Source organism: Poecilia formosa, unplaced genomic scaffold, assembly GCF_000485575.1.
Source record: "Poecilia formosa unplaced genomic scaffold, Poecilia_formosa-5.1.2 Scaffold170, whole genome shotgun sequence".
In the NCBI taxonomy this organism is placed as follows: domain Eukaryota; kingdom Metazoa; phylum Chordata; class Actinopteri; order Cyprinodontiformes; family Poeciliidae; genus Poecilia; species Poecilia formosa.
In genome coordinates this window covers 1,183,775-1,204,404 of record NW_006800109.1, presented here as the reverse complement: position 1 = coordinate 1,204,404, position 20,630 = coordinate 1,183,775, and the positions used below count along the sequence as shown (strand labels likewise).

The following is a 20,630-nucleotide window of genomic DNA, read 5'->3' as shown; positions in this document are numbered from 1 at the left end:
AGACTGAGAATCCATTTTATTTTTGTTTTTGGTTGTTTAGTTTAGTTGATCAATTCCAGTGTTATGTGTTCTTTTGACAATAAAGTGTATCTATGGCAGGAAATCGCAGGCATTATTAGTCATTTCCATTAAATCAGTGTCAAAAGGTCTTGGAACAATATTATCGTTTATCGCAATAATTTTTTAGACAATTAATCACTCAGCAAAATTTGTTATTGTGACAGGCCTAATGGTGGACAAGCCAAGTTTTTCCCTGTTATATGCTAGTGTTTAATTTAATAGAAACAGGCTTACAACTTAACTAAAATAGCTTCATTTAGCATCATTCTAACTGAACTGGACTGTTTTGCAAAGAAGACTGATCAAAAGTTGAAACTGCTGGACATTAGAGCTGGTAGAAACACACCACACATTCAAAGGGCTGAATACATTTTGATTTACACATTTCAGATTTAAAAACCAACATCAATACTATTACTACTTTATGCTGTTCTATCACAAAAAATCTTAATGACAGTGGAGATTTTTGTATGTAAAAAGAGAAGATGCCTTTGCTCATGCAGGTCTGCTGGTGTTGGATCCGTTTAGAATAAGACACGATTACTGAGATCTGTTTGTTCCAGAGACATGAAATACATGGTTTGTCTGTCCTGTGTGTTTACTACCCCGTCTGCTTGGCTCTCAGTTCTTGTTGATCGTGTAGTTAGCAGCAGAAACAGGAGACAGGTTGTTGCTGTCGTCACAACGCTGATCCAACCTGGATTCACTGTGAGTCATTGTGCTCCTGCTGACGCAAGCTGTGGAACACTCTACCTCCCAAACCCTCATTTACACACACTTACTTTATTATAAGCTTTGACTCAACTTGTGTTATTATTAGTTACTATTATATGTATTGGCTTATGATATGAATACAGTAACATTTGGTAATAAATAATTCACTTGTTTTTCTAAAGCTATGGTAATTTTTGTTCAGGCAAATAAGTAAATTAGTTTTCTTTGTAAATTAGAAAAAATGTTGTAGTTGATTTCATTTATTTATTTCTCTGATATGTTTTCATTTCTTTTCTCAGTGACAAAGAAGACAAATAAATTTTCACCTGTCTCATATTACAAATTGTAACTCTAATTTGAATGAATTCATGTTGATTTTTCATTTCCTAGTTTTGCAATGTCTATTTTCCATCAATAGTGATACAAAAGGAAAGCAGTGAGCCAGAAATGTAAAAATTTTATGATGGTTTATAACTAAAAGGTGTTTAAACTTTATACCAATACAAAGAGGAATCTTTAACTTTCTATACTGCTGATTTTTTAGGCAAAAGATAAATAAATCTAACCATTTTATATGTTATTGTCACAACAAGCAAACTGTAGGCAATTCAGCCACCATTGAGTAAAAACATTAACTGAAGTGTTGCTTTCCTCTGTAGCATTATAACAGTTGTGACTGACATGTGGTCAATATCAATTCAATCAAAAATACGATAGAAAGTTAAATAATTTCACTGAGCTCTTATCTAGAACCGCACGGCATTCTGGGTTATGTAGGCAGAGAGAAATGAGTCAGGAATGGTTGTGGGATCACACAGATTGCCCTCTAAATGTTGTCCGTTCCACCAGGTCATAATGTTATGCCTAATTGAGGGCTACATTTTGTTGGGTTTCATGTTTTATACAAAGAGGATAGTTATCTGCGTTGTTAGTAAAGTCACTGTTAAAGGTGGTAGTTGTTTAGTTACCTGTCAGCCATTGAAAATAACCAGGAAGATTAGCAGCTGCTTCTTACTAACAGTCTGCTCTCCGTCTCAGACTCTGACTAATGAACATTGAAGATGTGCTTAACCCCCTCTAGTGGGAGACACACAGAGGAAGCAGCCTCTTCACAGAAGGAGCTCCCAGAGGTTTTTCATGAATTATTTACCAATATTTTCCCCACTGACATCTGGATACCTTGATAACTCCAGCAGGTGAATAATAACTTTCAGCTCATATAAATTGAAATCTTTTCATCTACAGAACTTGGTACACATTTTGACATTGAATATTGTATGTTTATAATCCGTCATCAAAAGAAATCATCTATTTCTTCCTAGTGTGTATTTTAATTTGAAACATGAGCCCATACCCCCATATCTTTGTCTTCCAGTATTCTTTATCTTTTCTGTACATCGCTAAATGAACCCGCATCTCTTTTAATGGTGTGACTTTTACCAGTGAGGTATGACCTGTCATTTATTAGTGACTGCTGTCATTCTCTCCTCGTGACGCCTGCGGCTCATTAGCGAGTCCCTGCAGCGGTAAAAACATCTGGCTCAGAGGTGTGGTCTCATCTGCGCAGTGTTTAATGCCTGGCTTTGTATTCTGGGCATGAAGCCTGTGGCCGCACCTGTCCCATCCCGCTGTCACGTGAGCAGATTCAGCCATGCATCTGCAGTCTGTTAGGGCTGCGGTTCACATGCTGACAGAGTCATCCTCAGTGTCGTTATCAGTAAAGCTGCAGATCGGTCAGAGAGTCCACAGAGGCAGAGGTCACTCCACAATCAATCTGCTACTACCACTTTGCGACCTTTAGAAATCTGATTGAGAAATATGAGTTTTCTATAACTTAATCAGCCTCTTGCTCGATTTTTATTGCTTGAGTTAAGTTAGCCAAGTCATGAAAACAGTGAGTTCATAATTTCTCTTTAAATGCTAAAATCACTTGGATTTTCTTACAATATGTCTCTAATAATTAGTCATTTTTAAAAACCAAGTAACAAGTACTTCTATTTAAGTACTTGCCGACTAGAAGTTATTGTGATAAGTGATAATATTGTTGTTTTGAGATTTCTTTAAACAATACTGTCCTTCAAAAAAGAAGCTAGTTGACACCAAAGCACCGGACTGAAGAGTTATCATCTAGTTTTTGGTAGAAAGAGAAAAATGATAAATTATGCCAATGGAAATGATTGAGCTTATTTAAATTTATTATGTAAATAATTGATTTGGTTATTGTGACAAGCCTACTTGCCAATGCCAATTGCCAATAAGAGGTTTTATTTATCTATAATTTAGTTATGTATTTTATATTAAAGGTTTCACACATCTCACACTTGATTTTAAATATTCCATTAATGTAGAATAATCCAGTTTAGGTTTGAAGTGTCAAGTATTTAACTTTTTAAACCAGATCAGATTAAAGATGCTTAAGGTAGTGAAAAATTAGGTGGAATCAGCCGTTAGCCATTTCCCAACTTTCAGCTCCATGAAAATTTGTCTCTAACACGGTTGGAGACAAACTGACCATGGTGGCGGCTAGAAATCTCATACTTCGACTCTAACACACTGAACAAACGTCAAAATCCCACATTATCAACATCGGATGATAGCTGGTTATCAAGAGCAAAGTATTGGGTAAGAAATTCTGTGATTTTGGATATCTTTTCCCGTTTCATGGTCTCCAAACAGCCCTCCTCTGATCTGCTTCGTGCTTAAATCACACATAGATTTAAGCATAGAGCCAGTTCTTTCCTGCACGTGTTAACTTTCAAAAATTCAGTTGGAATCACAACTTGGTATCAAAACTGATGTGTTGGTTGGTATCACAACCATCACCTCAGTTGGTTGTGAAGTCTTTTAGATTTTTAAAAATATTTTATCCATCCATCCATTTTGTGTTAAAGCCATAAAATAATGTGTCAGAAACACACTGCAAAGAGTGGTGTGTGTGCGTGTGCATGTCTGTGTTTTTAGCCTTAAATCCCCACTTCAGCTTGCTGCACAGACGCTCTGTAATTGCTACATCACATACTTGAGCCGCAGCATTGGTTTACCCCTGCAGAAGTCAGCTGATGGGCTGGAACTTCATTATTTGGTGGTCAGGGGCATAAAATTGAATTCATCTTTGCCCCCTTTCACAGAATACATGGAGACACCAAAAAGTCCTGCCTTTAGTTGTCGTATGTTGGTAGCGATTGACCCAAAGAGGAAAAACCACTAAAGGTTTTTGTTAAAGAAACTTGCTCTTATGTTGTCATTGTGTTGACTAATCATGTTAATGGAAAGTAAACCTGTGGTAGTAAATGGATAATCAAAACTGTGTGAATCAAAGTTCTTTTAACGGACTGTGGGAGATTTGCAGGGTATTAACCCAATCAATTCGCGACTTTTGGTCAGTAGCCTAAAATCTTCTTCAGAGAAAAGTGAATTATAGCTTTATTTTGGAAATCCAAAGTCCTGGAGTCTGGAGGAATAGGGGAGAGGCACAGAATCCAACAAGCAACTTTTACAGTTCGTCATGCTTCCCTCTGCTGATACACTTTATGGAAATATTGATTTCATTTTCCAGCAGGACCTGGCACCGGCCCTTCCAGCCAGTTGGACCAGTACCTGCTTTAATGACCACTTTATTTACCAATGTGCTTGATTGGCCAGCTGACTGGCCCGACTTGAACCTCATGGAAAATCTATGCAGGATTGACGAGACAAAGATGAGAGAGCCGAGCAGGTCATTGAGACTAAATAATGGCTTTCAAAGACCAGTGGGAATCTTTGGGAACTTTACAATTTGATTTGAATACAGTTCAGAAAATTTTAACTAGGTCTGTAACAATTCATTGAATGATTTGAGTTCCTCAATTTTCAAAATTCCTCGAGGCAAATTATCTGACTTGAGGCTTCGTTAAATTATGTTTTACTATTTAACACACTGCGTTCCAGCTGGATGACTATTTGTGATGTGCAACACTCACTTACGTCGGTGAGTTGTTGATGAATGCTAAGTGAACTTGTCATTTTCAGTTTCTTACCAGTGAAAGTGTGCAATATCAGTAATAGTTGGATTGTAATTGTAAGATGAAAGAATGGAAACATCTACATCCAAAAGTTCCATCTGTCGCAGGTTTCAGTCAATGTGACATAATTTCCCGTGACACTATGAAGTAACTAGCAGCCCTTTCCTGGTAAACTCCTGACACTACATCGATGTGTAATATCTCTAGCCCAGCGCTGCCTGTCAGAAATCCCCCCTGCAGGAACGGACCGATCCGTTTGCGAATGCTGAATCAGATTATAACCGCTGGACTTAAGCCAGATCATCAGCATCATCATAAAAATGCATCTCTATTATTTTAGTTATCCTTGTCTGATCTTGGGATTTTTGCCCAGAAGTATGTCAGATTTTGCTTCAGTTTAAATTTCTGATGTCTTATAGCTGCTGTTAGCAGAGCCTTATTGAAACGAGCTACATCGTGGCGGTTCATATAAACATATATATATTTTTAGCTGTGTTGGGATTAAGAAAACAACTGTTGTGTTTGTTAGTGAGGCTGTGTCTGGCACAGCTCTGCACTGCCTAGCGCTGACAATAATTAACAGGACCAAACCAGTTCTGAAGTGCAGTCGACCAGAAGCCAAAAATTTAAATGTTCTCTTTCCACTTACGCAGCACTTGAGCTGAACACAACTTAGTAAAGTACTCTTATATTTCCATAAGATTCACATTAATGCTTCATGACGTAAACTGATAAAAATCACCTGGAAGTGCAGGTGACTGGATGTTGAAGCTCTGTGTGGAAATAAGGCTGACGAAGAACAAAGAAAACCAAGAAAACTTGAGTTTTAAAATCTTGACGAATCAGTTTGTTCACAATAGTTTATTTCTAGGAAGTTGTGTCTTTTCTTAATGGAGCAAAATCCTGTCTGATGTTGCTGGTCTTCACTCTGTGTCTCCAAATAAAAAAGACATCTGCACAAAGCTAAGACTCCTAGGAAACAACTACTGAGTCCAAAGCTTAATTTAGCACGCCTCTGAGGGGCAGCAGTGGACAAACAAGACTGAATCTGTGCCACTCCGCTGGCACCGTTCCATGCAGCATTCTCCACAGATCACCTGCCAAACAGACTAATGTCGCCTCTCTTTTCTAATTATGTGTTCATTAAACTGTCTGTTGCAAGGAGAGCTTCTCATCTTCTGGAACTCAGATGTTCTTGCAGTGATCATGTTAATTTGTCATTTATATTTTCCTTGCCGTTAATCTCCTGTAAACATCTGATTAAGTGTGGCATGGTTGAATTGCTTAAACCTTGCAGAATCAATGCATAGAAACATTTAAGAAAAAAAAAAATCAATAACAGTTTCACCTATCTAGCTCCTGTAAGTCATTCGCTAAAGCAGACATTTGGCTTCTTGTCTTTCAGAAAAAGATCTTGATGACACTGACACAAACACACTTCATTAAAACTAACAGTTGAAGCTTCTACTTGGAAACAAACTAGCATATTTTCTGACAGGAGTGGCAGAAAGGCAGAGAAAATGTTAGACTAGCAGCAAAATAACCTGAGATCAAACAACAAACAGACAATCTAGGACTCATTCTAAATAGAGCTGCACCATATATTGAATTGGAATGGCCTTTGCATTATTGATGTGTGTTATATGTAGGGATGCACTGATCTGAAAATTTGGCTGATATAGATATCCGAAAATAATAATATTGTTACGGCCGATAACTGATATCCATATTTATTTCCTGCCTCTTTAGCACTGTGGAGAAACAATCACACCTCTGCTTCAGTTAAACTCCTCACCATCCAGTGGTGCATCACATGATCAAATAAATACCACATGACCAACCATCTACACTCCTGAATCACAAGCAGCAAGAAAATGGAGAAAAAAGTTTAGTATCAGAACAGTTTTACTAATTGGATCGATACCAAAGTTAATTCTGATATCTTATGTATTTCTAGTCACATCAGTGTTTGTCAAGCAGCCAAACACATTTAACTCGCATTCTACAGATTTGTCTGTTTAATACACTTCAACCAAGTCAATTATGTTTCAGTAGCAAGGAGCTTTACAAAATAAAAACCAAAATTACAAAGTTATAAAGAAAATACCATTTGGTCTGCTTGTCATCCTCAGAACCAGAACCAAACATGGAGAAATGGCATTCAGTTTTTATTCTCCTCTAATCATGAACAAACTTCCAAAAACCTGCAAAACTCCTGAGACACCGGGTTCATTTAAACCAAGGCTAAAACTCTCTTGTTTAGAGTTGCTTTTGATAAATAATAACTGGATCATTGATTAATATATTTGGTGTATATTTGCTTGATGATTTGATGATGGCATTTGACTAAATGTAATGTTTATTGGTATGTTTTCAAGGTGTAAAACACTGTTGACTTGTTACATACATTTGCTACACCATTAAACTTGACCTGACATCAGTGCTTGTATCCAGGCCAGAGGGAGAGCCAGAGAGTATTGACACGCTACCAGCAGTGTGTCCGCTCTCCCAGCTCTCTCACTTCCCCCGAATCAAGGTGTAAAAGCAGTTGAGGGGTTGTTTGGACTCTTGAACACAGACAGTTTATCTAAACCATATGAAAGCTCCTCCAGCGACTGGTTCTTCTGTTGCCAGTCAGTGTCTCCTCATGGTCATCCTGTGAGCTGTGTGTTGATTTACTGCTCCACTTTACAAGAACCGGTGTGCTTTGAGATGGCCATCTGACAAACACAGTCCGCCATAAGAAACGGCTTAAGACCAAGTCTGAGTCTGGCATCGTCTGCTCGTGGCTCCCAAAGGGAAACTACGATGGAGGCTGTCCAGCCTAAAGCCCCGATGATTTATCTGTCCCTGCAGACTCCTGGAGACACAGCGACATGGATCAGACTCCATCAGATATTAGTTTCTGTCCCATGCTTTACTTTCGCTGCTGCCCACAGCACTACAGAAATATTTAAGACATGTGCTCCACATGAACTATATGTGATTCATGATTGAGCTGCCTTTCGGTGGAAATCCTGTCCAGGTGAAATCTCAATAAATCCCAGATAAGCTGCATAGATGTCTCCAAGGTCTGTGTGGATGGGAGATGGGGACCTAAAACTTCTCATAAATTTTTGCATACTGCTAGAAGGAATCAATCAAAGGGCGTTGAAGCTTTGGTCGGTCGCTCTGTGCATTAAGGGATTTAAATACGGAGGAAGGAAATGGAGCAGCTGGATTTTCTGAGCTGTTATCAGCAGCTTTTAAATGCCACAACAGATGGAAAAGTGTCCACTTGTGCTTTATGAGAATTTTAACTTTGATCTACCCCCCAACCTGTTTGGTTGAGTTAATATAACAAGACATCGTGAAGTGGGATCAGTGTGTATATGTGCATGTTTTTACACACAATTATTCCATCAGCTGTTCCTTGGATTTATGGTTAGTAGTTAAAAATCTTTAGTGTTGTAGCTGTAGAACGTGTTATCTCTGAGGGCTTGACATGATCCTCTGGTATTAATATTCCTGCTTGGACCCGGTGTTCTGACCCGACAGTGAGCCCATCATGCCAGGTAACTTGGAGGTCCTCCGCTGATGTTTGGCGGCTGCTCTGCCGTATGTAAAGCAGGGATCAGTGTAAACCCTGGTTAAGCTGAAACTGTGCCCACCGGTGCAGAACCAGAACAACCCCCGCCACCTTTGCCGCTGAGCCAGCTGTCACCAGCCTGCTCTCACGGAAGACTCGCGCTCTGTCCACGCATGCAGCCGACCTCTGACCTGCACACACAGGCTGTAATCCACGTGTGAGCAGACCACTTTGTTCATAATCTGTCCTGTCTGTGTGTGTGGCCTTGTGCTTTCAATTACTCTATTTCTCCCTGGTAACTTCCATTTCACTGTCATTAACACATTTTCTGAGACATGACTGATGGTGGAAAGGAGAAAAGAGGTCATGGATGGGAGAATAAGCTATACGTGTTATGCATGTTTTCAGCCACATTAAATCAATGCACTTTGACTTGAATGCAACGGTTTTGTTTTATCAAGCTGAATTTTAATTCGAAATGTAACAAACCTCACCACTTCAACACTGTGGAGTATTGGTACATAGTAGAGTTCGACGATAAAACGATACCAATTTATATCACAATTTTAATTTTTTCCTTCTCAGATTTTAGGTTGATGCATACCTTCAATATATAGAAAAAATGAATAACCAATGATAGTAAGAGTTGTCCCGCACTGGACCAATCATGACTGTAATAGGGCCCCTGTAAAGTTACATTGATGCGCAAACGGCTGATGTCTGTGCAGCTGCAGCCTCTTATGTCAGGAAACAGGAAGGACATGATTACAAAAAACCAATTGTAATGAAGTAAAAAGACAGGTTCAGCATCCTGGTGGTAAATACCTCCTCAGCATGTCAGTGTTCTGCAGAAACCTGCTAACCATATGATTCTAGTTTTTGGTAATTTAATATTAAAATGAGAATTTATCTAAAAACTCCAAATATTACACATCTCCTGTCAGTTTATTTCCAACTAAACTTTTTTAAAATAATTTACTGAAAAGCAAACAAAGCAATCTTCTTCATAAGCATTTTTGGGTTATAGTTTTCTGTGGAAATGATGTCATTGATTTTGCAGAAATGAATTTGCATCTAGAGATGCTGCACTAGTTCTTTATCTTATAGGAGGATTTTTTAAATGGTGTCTTAGACCCACACTGCCTTCGAAAACCATCTTTCAGGCTTTGTTGATCACTTTTGGCTGCAATTCTGAAGTGACAATGGCGCATGTGGTAATGCTGAAGAAGTGTGCAACAAAGAAATCCAAAAAAAGCCCAAAGTACGTCACGATCACAAGTCACCTCTGCCAGCTGAGACACCAGAACATTTTGTGTCACTTTTTGTTGGCCTGATTCCTTCAGATGAATCTTGCAAAGTCGAACGCCTCATTCTCTTCGGACATTTAAAGATGTCTCGTGGGCCAACCCAACACACACACACACACACACACACACATGCACTTTGCCTCTAAGGTTATCATTGTCATCATTCTTCACTGAGATGCTCCTCACCGTGTCGTAGCTCAGGGCTAAATATGACAAATGAAGCGGCAGACATGCAAAGGCGAACAGAAAACGATTAGACTAATCGATTTCCTGCATGTGCACACGCTTGGACCACACATGCACCCTCAAGTTGGATCCGTGAAAGGTAGAGGAATGACAATAAAACAGAGGCGATGCCAGCACCACCCCCGTCCTTCGTTTCTCAGCCCACAACGTGTCAGTTTTCCTTCTCAACAGGGACAGGACGGTAGACGGGTGCAAGCGGCACTGCGCCGTGAATATAAATGGGCCTGGAGTCTCTGTTGTGCCTGCGAGAGCAACCGTAAACTTAGAGCAACACAGCCTGCTACAAATTGTCTGCCACATATTTAAGATCTCATCTCAAAGCTTGCAAAGCGCTCTCAGCACCGCTGTGACAGATCAGCACCGGAGCGTCCCCCCGGATCCTCAGGTTTCTACAATGTGGAGACGAATAGATCATGTGATGATGTACCGTCACCTGATTGGGAGTGAGATTTACAACTCCTCTGTCATGACCTTGGGTGGATGGCTCTGATATGCTGCAGCCATCCTTTGCTTGCAGTAACAAGTTTACTGTCCTGGATGCTTGCAGCTGCCTGTCAGTCAGCATGGATAAAACAGATATCTGTGCAGTCAGGTGTGCCTCTTGTTTTAGTTTTTCCATTTTTTCCACACATGTCCTGCCAGTCTTATCCAGTTCCTCTTAGCTTTTCAGACAGAGAAGAGACTGTCAGGTATGAAGACAGCAAACATATTACTATTGCATTATCATAAATTAGAATACCATCAAAAAAACTCATTCATTCAGTGCAAAAAGTGCCCTGGCTGATGCTTGTACAAACAACTTAAGTTCAGTAGACTCAGCTCGATCGGGGACCAAATTGCAACATTTGACACATTTTAGTTGGTGTCAAATGAACCAAACCCTTGAACAACCTGTTCAGCGGCAAAAGAAAAGGAGGTGGATTAGCAGAACTGCTAACTGATAGTGTCATCCAGGACATGTTGCTGTAAAATATTATCTCTGTTGCCTGGAGCTGTTAGAAGCAACTGTGTTCAGTCAGAGGTATCTTCAGAATCGCTGGAAAACTGACTACTACTAGAGGAGATCACTCCTGCCTACAGCATCACCATCCACAGCGCATGTTAGAAGATACTTGGACGATATGAGCTACGACAACATTTAGTCTCCCTTTTGGGGTAAATAGAGTATTTTTAAACCAAATTTAAGTTTTGGTTGTTGAGCCTTGTAACCGATTACTAATACTAGCATAAAATAACAGACTTCTTTGCTTTGTGAGTAAAACATGCAGCTGTTACAAAAAGGACAATTTGTTCCGTCCTTACTTTGTTTTATGTGAATTAAGTCAATCCTTATTCTTATTGTCGTTAACGTACAAATGTGTTTTTGTGTCATAAGGGCATGAAATTGTAAGAAGGAAAAAGAAAAAAGCAATTTAATCACAGCATGTATCAGTTGTTATTGATCAGTCTCTGCTTCAGTCTGACATCCAGCTGCAGATTCCTCCATCATGCTTGTTGGTGTGTTGCTCCTGGCAGCGATCTTTGTGTGTGTGAGATTATATGCTGCTGTGTCGCATTGGTTTCTTTACTCTCTTATACACACACACACACACACACACAGACACACACACACACACAGACACAGACGAATGTCCATATGGATGTTTGAATTACACACGCCTGCGTACATCCAATTACTGAAACCAAGATATGGTTGGCATAACATAATGAAGAACCGTTTTTCACCAGCCTAACTGGTGCTGCGGCGTCTCACCCCACATTCTGCTTTATTCTGTGAAATAAATTGAATGAAAACATGTTTTCACCTGTGGAAAGGATGATTTTGTCCCCATTTCTATATAGGACAATAGTTGAGTTACTTTTGTTGGGGTTTGAAATATTGGTAACAATGAAATAACCCTGTAAATATTGAATTAATATAGATAAATTACTTAGAAGTAGAAAAGAACATTGCCACCATTGTAAAATCTAAAAATGATGGCCAGCGCTTTATCGCATTCATTTCATGTAATTAATAAAAGTAAAAACAAATTAATGCAATTAATCACATTTTTCTTTTTTATATGCAAAAGTTCAGAGCCGGAACCTTTGTATTGTGTTTCTAGTAGGCCACTAAATTTGACGCACAAACAAAATCTGCAAATTTACAGCGACAAAGCTGCTTCTCTTGGCTGACAGGGGTTTGGTTTCTACTTCAAGATAACGGTATGAGACGTTGGAAAAAACTATTGTTGTGTTCATGTTATTCTAAAAGTAGTTATCCCATCAGCAAAACTCTTGAGGCTCAAAATAGCATCTCAATGCTAAACATGCTGCTAATGCTAATGCCAGTGTCCACATTTCTAAAGAATGATCAGGGCTTCCTCAAACATTGGAAAGGTGAACTTTCCATCAATCTGATGGTTGAAGAACCAGGATAACTGATTAAAAACTCTAAATATCTTTATTGTTGAGCTCATATAACCTATAATTTAGCAGAATTTTTTTTTTGTATTGAGTTTTGCTTATTTTAATTAATACTATTAATTATAAACCCTGCAATTAACTTGATTAAAAAGTTCTGCCGCTATTAAGAACAAGCCAAGCTTTTTTCTGTGATAAATTTAGTCTGTATCTATAAAAATATGCATCTTTGTCAGACATTTAGTTGTTTACAGACTCGGACCAGAAGAAGCTTTTTCTTTCAACCAACTTTTGCTGACCTGTGACCTTGATGTCATTGATGGAAATATTAATAAGATCTGATGGAATAATATGTAGAAAAAATAAACTCGTTTTAAATTATTATCATTAGTTTCAGGTGAATCTTGTCACTGGTATAGTTAAAGTATTCTGATGATACTGTAGCATTATTATAATAGTACGACTACTGTTTGTTTTGTCTTTACAATCATTTCTCTACTTTTACAAAAACATTTTCTTTCTCTCTGCTTTCAGTTCTCTGCCTTTAAAATCCTTTTGTTTATCAGTTGTTTTGGTTGTTCTGGCATCCTGGGTCTTTATTGGCAGTTCAATTTGCCCTGCAGCAGCATCTCATGTCCAGCAGGCAGGTATCAAAAAAGAATCTCTTTACAATGATGCATCGATCCACTCTGCTTAATCTCCCCCAGAGCGGAGTGTCTGAAAGCAACAGCTACAGTCACCAAACATCTACAACTTGTGTAAAAGCCAAGCACAACCTCCGGATGTTTGATCCTCTGCGCTCTGATAATTCTCAGAGAGAGGAAGACACTAAACACTGACACACAGTTGGGAGAGCAGCAGAAAGCATCCCTATCCGGGAATGTTTGGGAAAGTGGGAACATTTGATCATGCGTTCTATGATTTCCAGCAGCTGACATTTGAATGAAGTGATAGTGACACATGAAAGCAGCACAAAGTGTTGGATGAAGGTGATCTTTACCTGCGGCGGCAGCTCACATCCAGCTCTGGCTCATCACCACTCATCCCGTGTCCTCGGCTTCAGCTGTCCTTCCCCACGTTTTTTTTCCTTCCCCTCCTATCCTTCCTCTTCGTTCTTTTTCTTCCTCTCCCTTCCTCCCTCCTCTTCCTCCCCCTGCACTTGTTTGAGTCTATTTCAGTAGCAGCAACAGTCGAGCCCGCTGCGACGGTGGCATGGTTTCCAGCACTTTGGCAGAAGGTCACATTATCACTCGCTGGTTAAAAGGGAGGAGGGAAGAAGAAGAGGAGCAGGAGGAGGAAGTGAAGAAGTGATGGAGGTGAGCAGGTGTCGGAGTTAGAAATTAAATCATGGTTTCCCCCATAATTGTTCCAGGATAAAGTTGAGACAGGGATGTTTTCAGGTCAGATGATAGATTTCAGATTACAGAGCAGTTATTTACATTTCACCCCTGAGACTTCAGACAGCCTTAAAACTTCAGCCATGTTAAATTTGAGAAGAATCCTCCCGATTATGATCCTTCGTTTCGCTCAGCGCTGTCCGATTCAAAAAGACGCAGAAGTACCCCATGTTTGGTTGAGACAATTCTCCACGCTGCGCGCCCCATCCTTCACACACTCTGCAGGGTGACCCAGCCTCCCTGTGTTCCCCTCCTCTGGTGCAACCAGCCACTCCATCAAATTAAGAGTCAGAGAAATGCTCCAGCTGCCCGGGATGAGGCTGTCAGCGGCCAGCGACAGATGGCCGGAGTCGGGGTCCAGATGCCAGTCAGCTCCCGGAGTTGGGAAGCAATTGGACACTCTTCTTGGCCTCCTTGGAAGCACAACTTTCTCTCTTCTTTAAGCTGCACTTGTTGTTCAGTTGTGCTTGTTTGTGTTTCGTCTCATTTCCCCACCTGGATCCCTCCTCCCAACATCAGCAGAGCTCCTGCTCTGGCTCCAGCAGCCGGCTGTAATCCTGACTCCTACATTCATGTCACAGGAAGGGCTTGTGAGCTCTAATCATTATGTAGTAAGGATTTATCCTCAAACTCTCCCTCCCTCCTCCTGCTTTCCCTCCCTCTCTCACCCATCCCGTTTGGTTTCCCTCGCTCTGCTGTTGGCGCACCGGCCATCCTACAACTCTCAGCATTTCAACAGCCTCCATCATGCATCGCTTCTCCTTTTTATGCAACATTTCTGCCTATTCTGGCTTGTTGCTTTTCGGGTCTCAACAGGTTTGCCCTTGAAGAATCTCTGGGACAGACAGAGACAGTGATCTGTTTTCCTTTCTGTGTTTGCACCGGTTTCAGTGAACAGTAAGCAAGCATCTACTCACTTCTTAGTTTATATTAACTTAGTAAATAAATAACAAAATTACATGTCAGTGCATAGTGAAAACAACGATGTTGCTGTGACGTATTTCATCCACCAGAGTGCAGCATTATGATTGTCCTTCTCTGTGTGTCTGAAGACATTGCAGTCCTCTGGTAAAGTCTCGGTTTCAGGACAGATTCTGGAACACGTTTGGTTTGATTTGAGGTCCTGGATTTAGCTCTGATACCAAGTCTGGCTTGAAATTAACTTTTACAAACATCTAGATTGAGTTTTACAAGGTCTTTGCTTGTAAAACCATGTGAAGGTCATTTGTCTTCCTCAGGAATAAGAAGAGACACCCAGGTTCTGGCTTTATTCACAGTGATGATGTCAGACATGGAATTACATCATTTCCTGTTGCCACCTCCCCCTAAACATAAAATGAACAAAAGTAATTTTTAATTCTTCTGTGGTATTAAGAGATGGGTTTTTTGTACTCCGTGCGCGGTCCAATGGGGTCGCAGTAACCCTGCGTGCGCTTTTACAAGTTTTTATTTATTTGTGTGTTTTTTTGTTTTTTTTTTTGAAAGTTCTTGTCCCATGATGGAAATGGTGTTTGACCTAACCTTGTTTCTATTCAACTCTACAATCATCTCAACTATTTGACTATTTTCTTGATAATCAAGTACTGAGCAGTTGGATAAATCGGTTTTATCAATTAATCAAATTTTTAGTTTTTGAAGATGGAAAAACTAAAAAAAAAATTTCACCAAAATATTCTTTGGGTTTCCGTAGTTCAGAGAGTCAAATGTGACTTAAAACCACATTCAACTCTCACTTTATCAACATCTTCACTCATGAGAGAAAACGTGGACACAGTTTCATCATTTCTCAGGTTTTTTCAGCTCTTACTAATATCAAGGTTTTTTTTTTTATCTTTGACTCGTGCTACTTAAATACACTAAAACCACTTGTCCAAAATATCGTCCACTTTTTACTTTCTGGTAATTTCCATTTATATTGGGGAGTGTTATCAACTTTTATCCTACCTGGAGTAATTAGTCGTTGTCTTCTTTGGACTTCCTTTTTCTTATCTTCTGTTGCACATCTTCTGGCCGGAGATGGCACCCTGCTGTGTAACAGTAGTACATGATTAACATTCAGCACTGTGGTGGTTACTGAATCTGGTCAAGCTCTTTATTTGCACCTCAATCCTGAAATTTATAACTCAGAACTCTTTAAAATAGTTGGGCACATTGAGACAAACTGGCTTTTCTCTCTTCTCACCACCAGTTTGATGCATGAAGCCATTTAGCTCCATTTTCTTGTTTATCTCAGGACACCATCCCCATTTTGAGATCAGAAAACCAAACCCAGATCACACGTAGAACCATCTCATGGTTCTGTGTGCCTTTTTGTTCAGAAGACAATAAATTGTTGCAGTTTCAGGCCACATTTGCAGGTACGAACCTGGCATCTTGTAAACACTTCACCTCTCTCTCTCCTAACGGTAGTGGGGCACTCATTTTTCCCCATATGGATGAATCCCTTGAAAAATGAATCCTTTCAGGCTGGAGGACTCGTGGGGATTTTATGAGCCTGTCAGAGCTGCACTGAGAGATTTGACAGGGAGGCCATATTTGTTTCTCTGCAGCCGGCGCTGGAGGCGGTGCTTCATGACCTCATCAATCGCCAGACAATAACGGTCCCGTTATTGTCTGGGATCGTTGTTATCAACAGCTTATAAAATTAGCTTCACAGTGATCAATAAGGCAAACGGGTAAGAAAATAATCAAGTGTTTAATTCCCTCAGTGTGTTATTTCAGCTTAGAGCTGCATAAGAGTCTGGAGAAAACAGCGACAATAAGCTACACAGTCATAATAAATAAATGTTAATATTATAGAAAAGTTCATTTACTTCAGAAACTCCATCACTAAGCACAGATGTTTTCAAACCTTTATTTCTGTTAATTACGATGATTTTCTGCTTCCGACGAATGAAAACAGCATTTTAAGATTAGAATATTACAGCAGAGCAGGGCAGCGACTAATAACTGTTTTAGTAACTGATTATTCTGATGATTATTTTGATGATTAATCAATTAATTTGATACAAAAATTAGCATACTCTTCAGATTTTTAATTTAAACAACTTTTTATATAATATTAGAAATGCATTAAAATAATTCAAATAAGTCAATTTTTTTAGGTAGAAAAATAAACAATTGTAACTGTAACTGCCAGTAGTTGACAATTACTTCAATTATCGATTAATCTGATTAATCATATCAGCCCTAAAACAAAGCAATAAAAAATATATATACTTGCTTAAAAGTAATTTTCAAGATGTTTTTAATCTGATAAACAAGCCTCATTGGAACTGATATCCCTTGATTTAAACTCAAATCTAACTGTAAGGCTTTGACTAGGCAGGTGGGCTGGTGGAGGAGGAAGTAACACATGTGAGGGTGACAGCAGAGGGAAAGGCTGACATATGCTCCCTCGCTCTGTGGCCTGGCCTTCCTGCTTAATCACGCAATATGGCTGAACTCTGAATATTATCCTCTCGTACGGCAAACCCGGCGTCATCTTGGCCGTTGCCGCGGCCTTTACCGTCACGCTCTCCTCCTGTGTATCTCAGGTTGCTCTGAGCTATTTTCAGCAGAGTTTCAGCGGCTGAGCTGTGACAAAACAGCGAGTTAAAAGGCTAAAGTGGGCTGTGGTGCTTCCCAGGAGAGGGACTGGATTTATCCCAGTTGTCTCAAAGTATCGACCAGCAGTGGTTCAGCTGGGTTTCTCTGTTACAAGCTTAGTGACGCCTTGATGGAAAAACGTACATAAATCCTTTGTTACAAAGTCAGGTAAGGTTGTTGATCCATTGTGAATCACACAGTGGTAGTACGACATAATGAGTGGTTTGACCACTGACATTTTCCTTTTTCCTCCAGCTGTGATTAAAAAAATACTGGTTTTAATGACTACAATTTAGTCATAAAACAAACATATTTAGTGGCCACACTAGAATAAAAATAACCTTTAATGTAACACAATGGGGAAATTTCTGACGGACAATAACAGCAAATAGACTCGCACAAAGATGTATATGTTGATTAGTTGTTAAGCATCAAACTCTGAACAGGACGATGTTCAGTGTATTGACTCCAATACACTTTTGAGTGTATTGGAGTCAATACACTCAAAAGTGTATTGGCTTGGTTTGTTTACTTTGGTCCGAATCAGTTGATTCTTTTTTGGTGATTCTTTTGGTGGTTTGGTTCCTTTTCACAGAGAAAATCACAATCAAACCAGAACCTGTCGAGAGCTTTCAGTCTGGTTGTTGGTCAGGTGAGACGAGGGCGGCCGCACCAGATGTAGATACAGGAAGCAGGTCCTGTGATCTGAACTAATGAGGATTTATTCACATCAGCAGTAGAAATGGTTTCTTACACTGAATTATTTTGAGATGTCTTCAAAGTTGAATGAATACTGTTTGCAAAAAATATGTATAGAATTTATTAGTTGGTTTCAACTATGTGCTTCTTAGGAACTACTGGAATAAAACTGAAATACTTGGTGATAGTTTCTGTCCTGAGGCTGAGCCGAGTACCGTATTTACGTCTGTTTCAACCAGAAATTGTCATCTGAGTCTGAGTGTCCATTGGACGTCAATAGGCAGGTGTGTGTTGCCATCCAGCAGCCTGCAGCGTTTCAGCTGCAGGCTAGACCCAACCTGTTGGGTCATTAAGCATCTGTGCTCTCTGAGAACCGCTGCCAAACTCAGACCTGTTGCCTGATGAATGATGCGCTCTCTGGACGCCGATCAGGCCACCCATACGATTTCCCACACACATCACAAAAAAGCAGCAAATCGGACATGAATAAACGAAGACAAACTGAGGCTTTGGGAGTTAGAAATGTCAGAAACTGTAAAACACGCAGCTTAGCTTGACCTGTATGTTTAATTACTACAGAGTTAGTTTCAGTGCTTGATGCTGACAAAACTGTCAAGCAAAGCGTCATAAACACAATTTCAGCCAAAACATATAATCTAATGTTAAAATTTTATAGTGTTTCATTTTTTGTTTTTCATTTCTGCTCATTAAAGGATTTACAGTCTAAATCCATTAATTTGGATGTGACAATGTTCAACTTCTACTGCAGATTTCCAACAGTGAAATATTTAGACTACTTACTGTCTAGCTCACATGTGTGAAACCCAAGGCCCGCGGGCCACATGTGGCCCGCCTCAGCATTTTATAGGCCGATGATTGACTTAAAATACGTTTTGATCACAAATTGACTACAAACTACATCTCCCACAATGCATTCCGATTGTTACCAGCCAAACATTACGGCCTCTCGCCACTAGAGAGCAGCAGAGTCACCTCAAGCTGCTTATTGATTTTCCCAGCGAATAAAACTGAGACATCAACAAGCTAACATCAAAACGTCCAAGAAAAGAAAAATTGATTTACAAGTAAGACTGTGGATGAAGATGTCTGCAGCTCCTCCAGAGTGCCGCTCTCCTGGGTAACGTGCACCAAGGCTCCAGATAAACTGCCGGCTCCTCAAATGGATTAACACAACATTGCATTCATTCTCTAGTTTTCTCTGGTCTGTAATGGAGACTTGAATTTAACAAGCCATTTCAACCAAAGGGGAAATGGCTTCAATACATTTTTTTGATCCCAGGCTTAGTTTATGGACTGAACAGACAGAAACAGTTACCATTGATTTTATTTTTGAACCATTTTTTAATTTTGAAGTGTTTTTTATTTTAAAGTATTGATTTTATCTTTGAACCATTTTTTTATTGTAAAGTGTTGATTTTATTTTTGAACCATTTTTTAATTTTGAAGTGTTGATTTTGTTTTTGAACTATTTTTTATTTTAAAGTATTGATTTTATCTTTGAACCATTTTTTTATTGTAAAGTGTTGATGTTATTTTTGAACCCTTATTTATTTTGAAGTGTTGATTTTATTTTTGAACCATTTTTATTTTTGAAGTATTGATTTTATCTTTGAACCATTTTTTATTGTAAAGTGTTGATTTTATTTTTGAACCNTGTTGATTTTATTTTTGAACCATTTTTATTTTTGAAGTATTGATTTTATCTTTGAACCATTTTTTATTGTAAAGTGTTGATTTTATTTTTGAACCATTATTTATTTTGAAGTGTTGATTTTATCTTTGAACCATTTTTTATTGTAAAGTGTTGATTTTATTTTTGAACCCTTATTTATTGTGAAGTGTTGATTGTCTGAAAGACCTTACACATGAATTGCCCCATACGGAGTTTGAACCGACGACCTCAGCATTACCAGCACGGTGCTCTAACCTGCTGAGCTAACTCACCTACCTTACAAACTGATGAGTTTCCATGGATTTAAGAAGAACTTACATGATCTTACCACAATGAAGATTTGATAAAAGTGCTTATATTCTAATGTTTTTCAAAACAACATACATAATATTTTATTTTCCAGAGATTTTGTATTTTGAAGTGTTGATATTATTTTTGAACCACTTTTAATTTTCAAGTGTTGATTGTATTTCAGATATTTTTTATTTTAATGTGTTAATTTTATTTTTGAACCACTTTTTATTTGTAAGTATTGATTTTTTTTTTTTTAGCCATTTAGCCAAGTCTCTGTAGAACCATTTGTCTCTGCTAATTACATTTTCTATACATTTTTTGATCCCAGGCTTAGTTTATGGACTGTAATGTGAAATTAGACACAAGTATAAGTCTGACAGTTTGTTCACCAAGTTACTGTGCTCTCTGAGAGGATCTGTAAGTATTTGACATTGTTCCATGCCCATCATTGACGTTAGTCTCTAACAAAATGTGGATCATCTACCAGAAACACCGCAAAGAGCCTGAGTTTCTGTAGTGTAGTGGTTATCACGTTTGCTTTCCACGCAAAAGGTCTCTGGTTCAAAACCAGTCAGAAACAGTTTTAGTATGTTCTATTCATCATAGGTGTTTACTAAAGGTCAACAAGGGTCTGTGGTGTCATGGTCTGTATTCTGAATC

The 20,630-nt window shown here is 39.0% G+C and overlaps 1 protein-coding gene, 2 long non-coding RNA genes and 1 other non-coding gene across 10 annotated transcripts in view; 3 read left to right on the top strand and 1 right to left on the bottom strand.

Moving 5' to 3' along the window:
- grin2ca (glutamate receptor, ionotropic, N-methyl D-aspartate 2Ca) overlaps positions 1-14,297 on the bottom strand; it is a 53,753-nt gene extending 39,456 nt beyond the window's left edge. The window contains exon 1 of the mRNA XM_007564999.2: positions 13,300-14,297. The gene's annotated coding sequence lies outside the window, so the exon portion shown is untranslated. The remainder of the gene's footprint in view (positions 1-13,299) is intronic.
- Positions 1-20,630, top strand: part of LOC103146903 (uncharacterized) — a 140,287-nt gene that overhangs the window by 43,236 nt on the left and 76,421 nt on the right. The window lies entirely within an intron of this gene.
- Positions 15,907-16,392, top strand: LOC107837733 (uncharacterized). The gene is made up of 2 exons (XR_001663782.1): positions 15,907-16,053; positions 16,162-16,392. It is a non-coding gene; the product is annotated as an uncharacterized LOC107837733 (long non-coding RNA).
- trnag-ucc (transfer RNA glycine (anticodon UCC)) lies at positions 20,478-20,550 on the top strand. Its single transcript has one exon. It is a non-coding gene; the product is annotated as a tRNA-Gly (tRNA).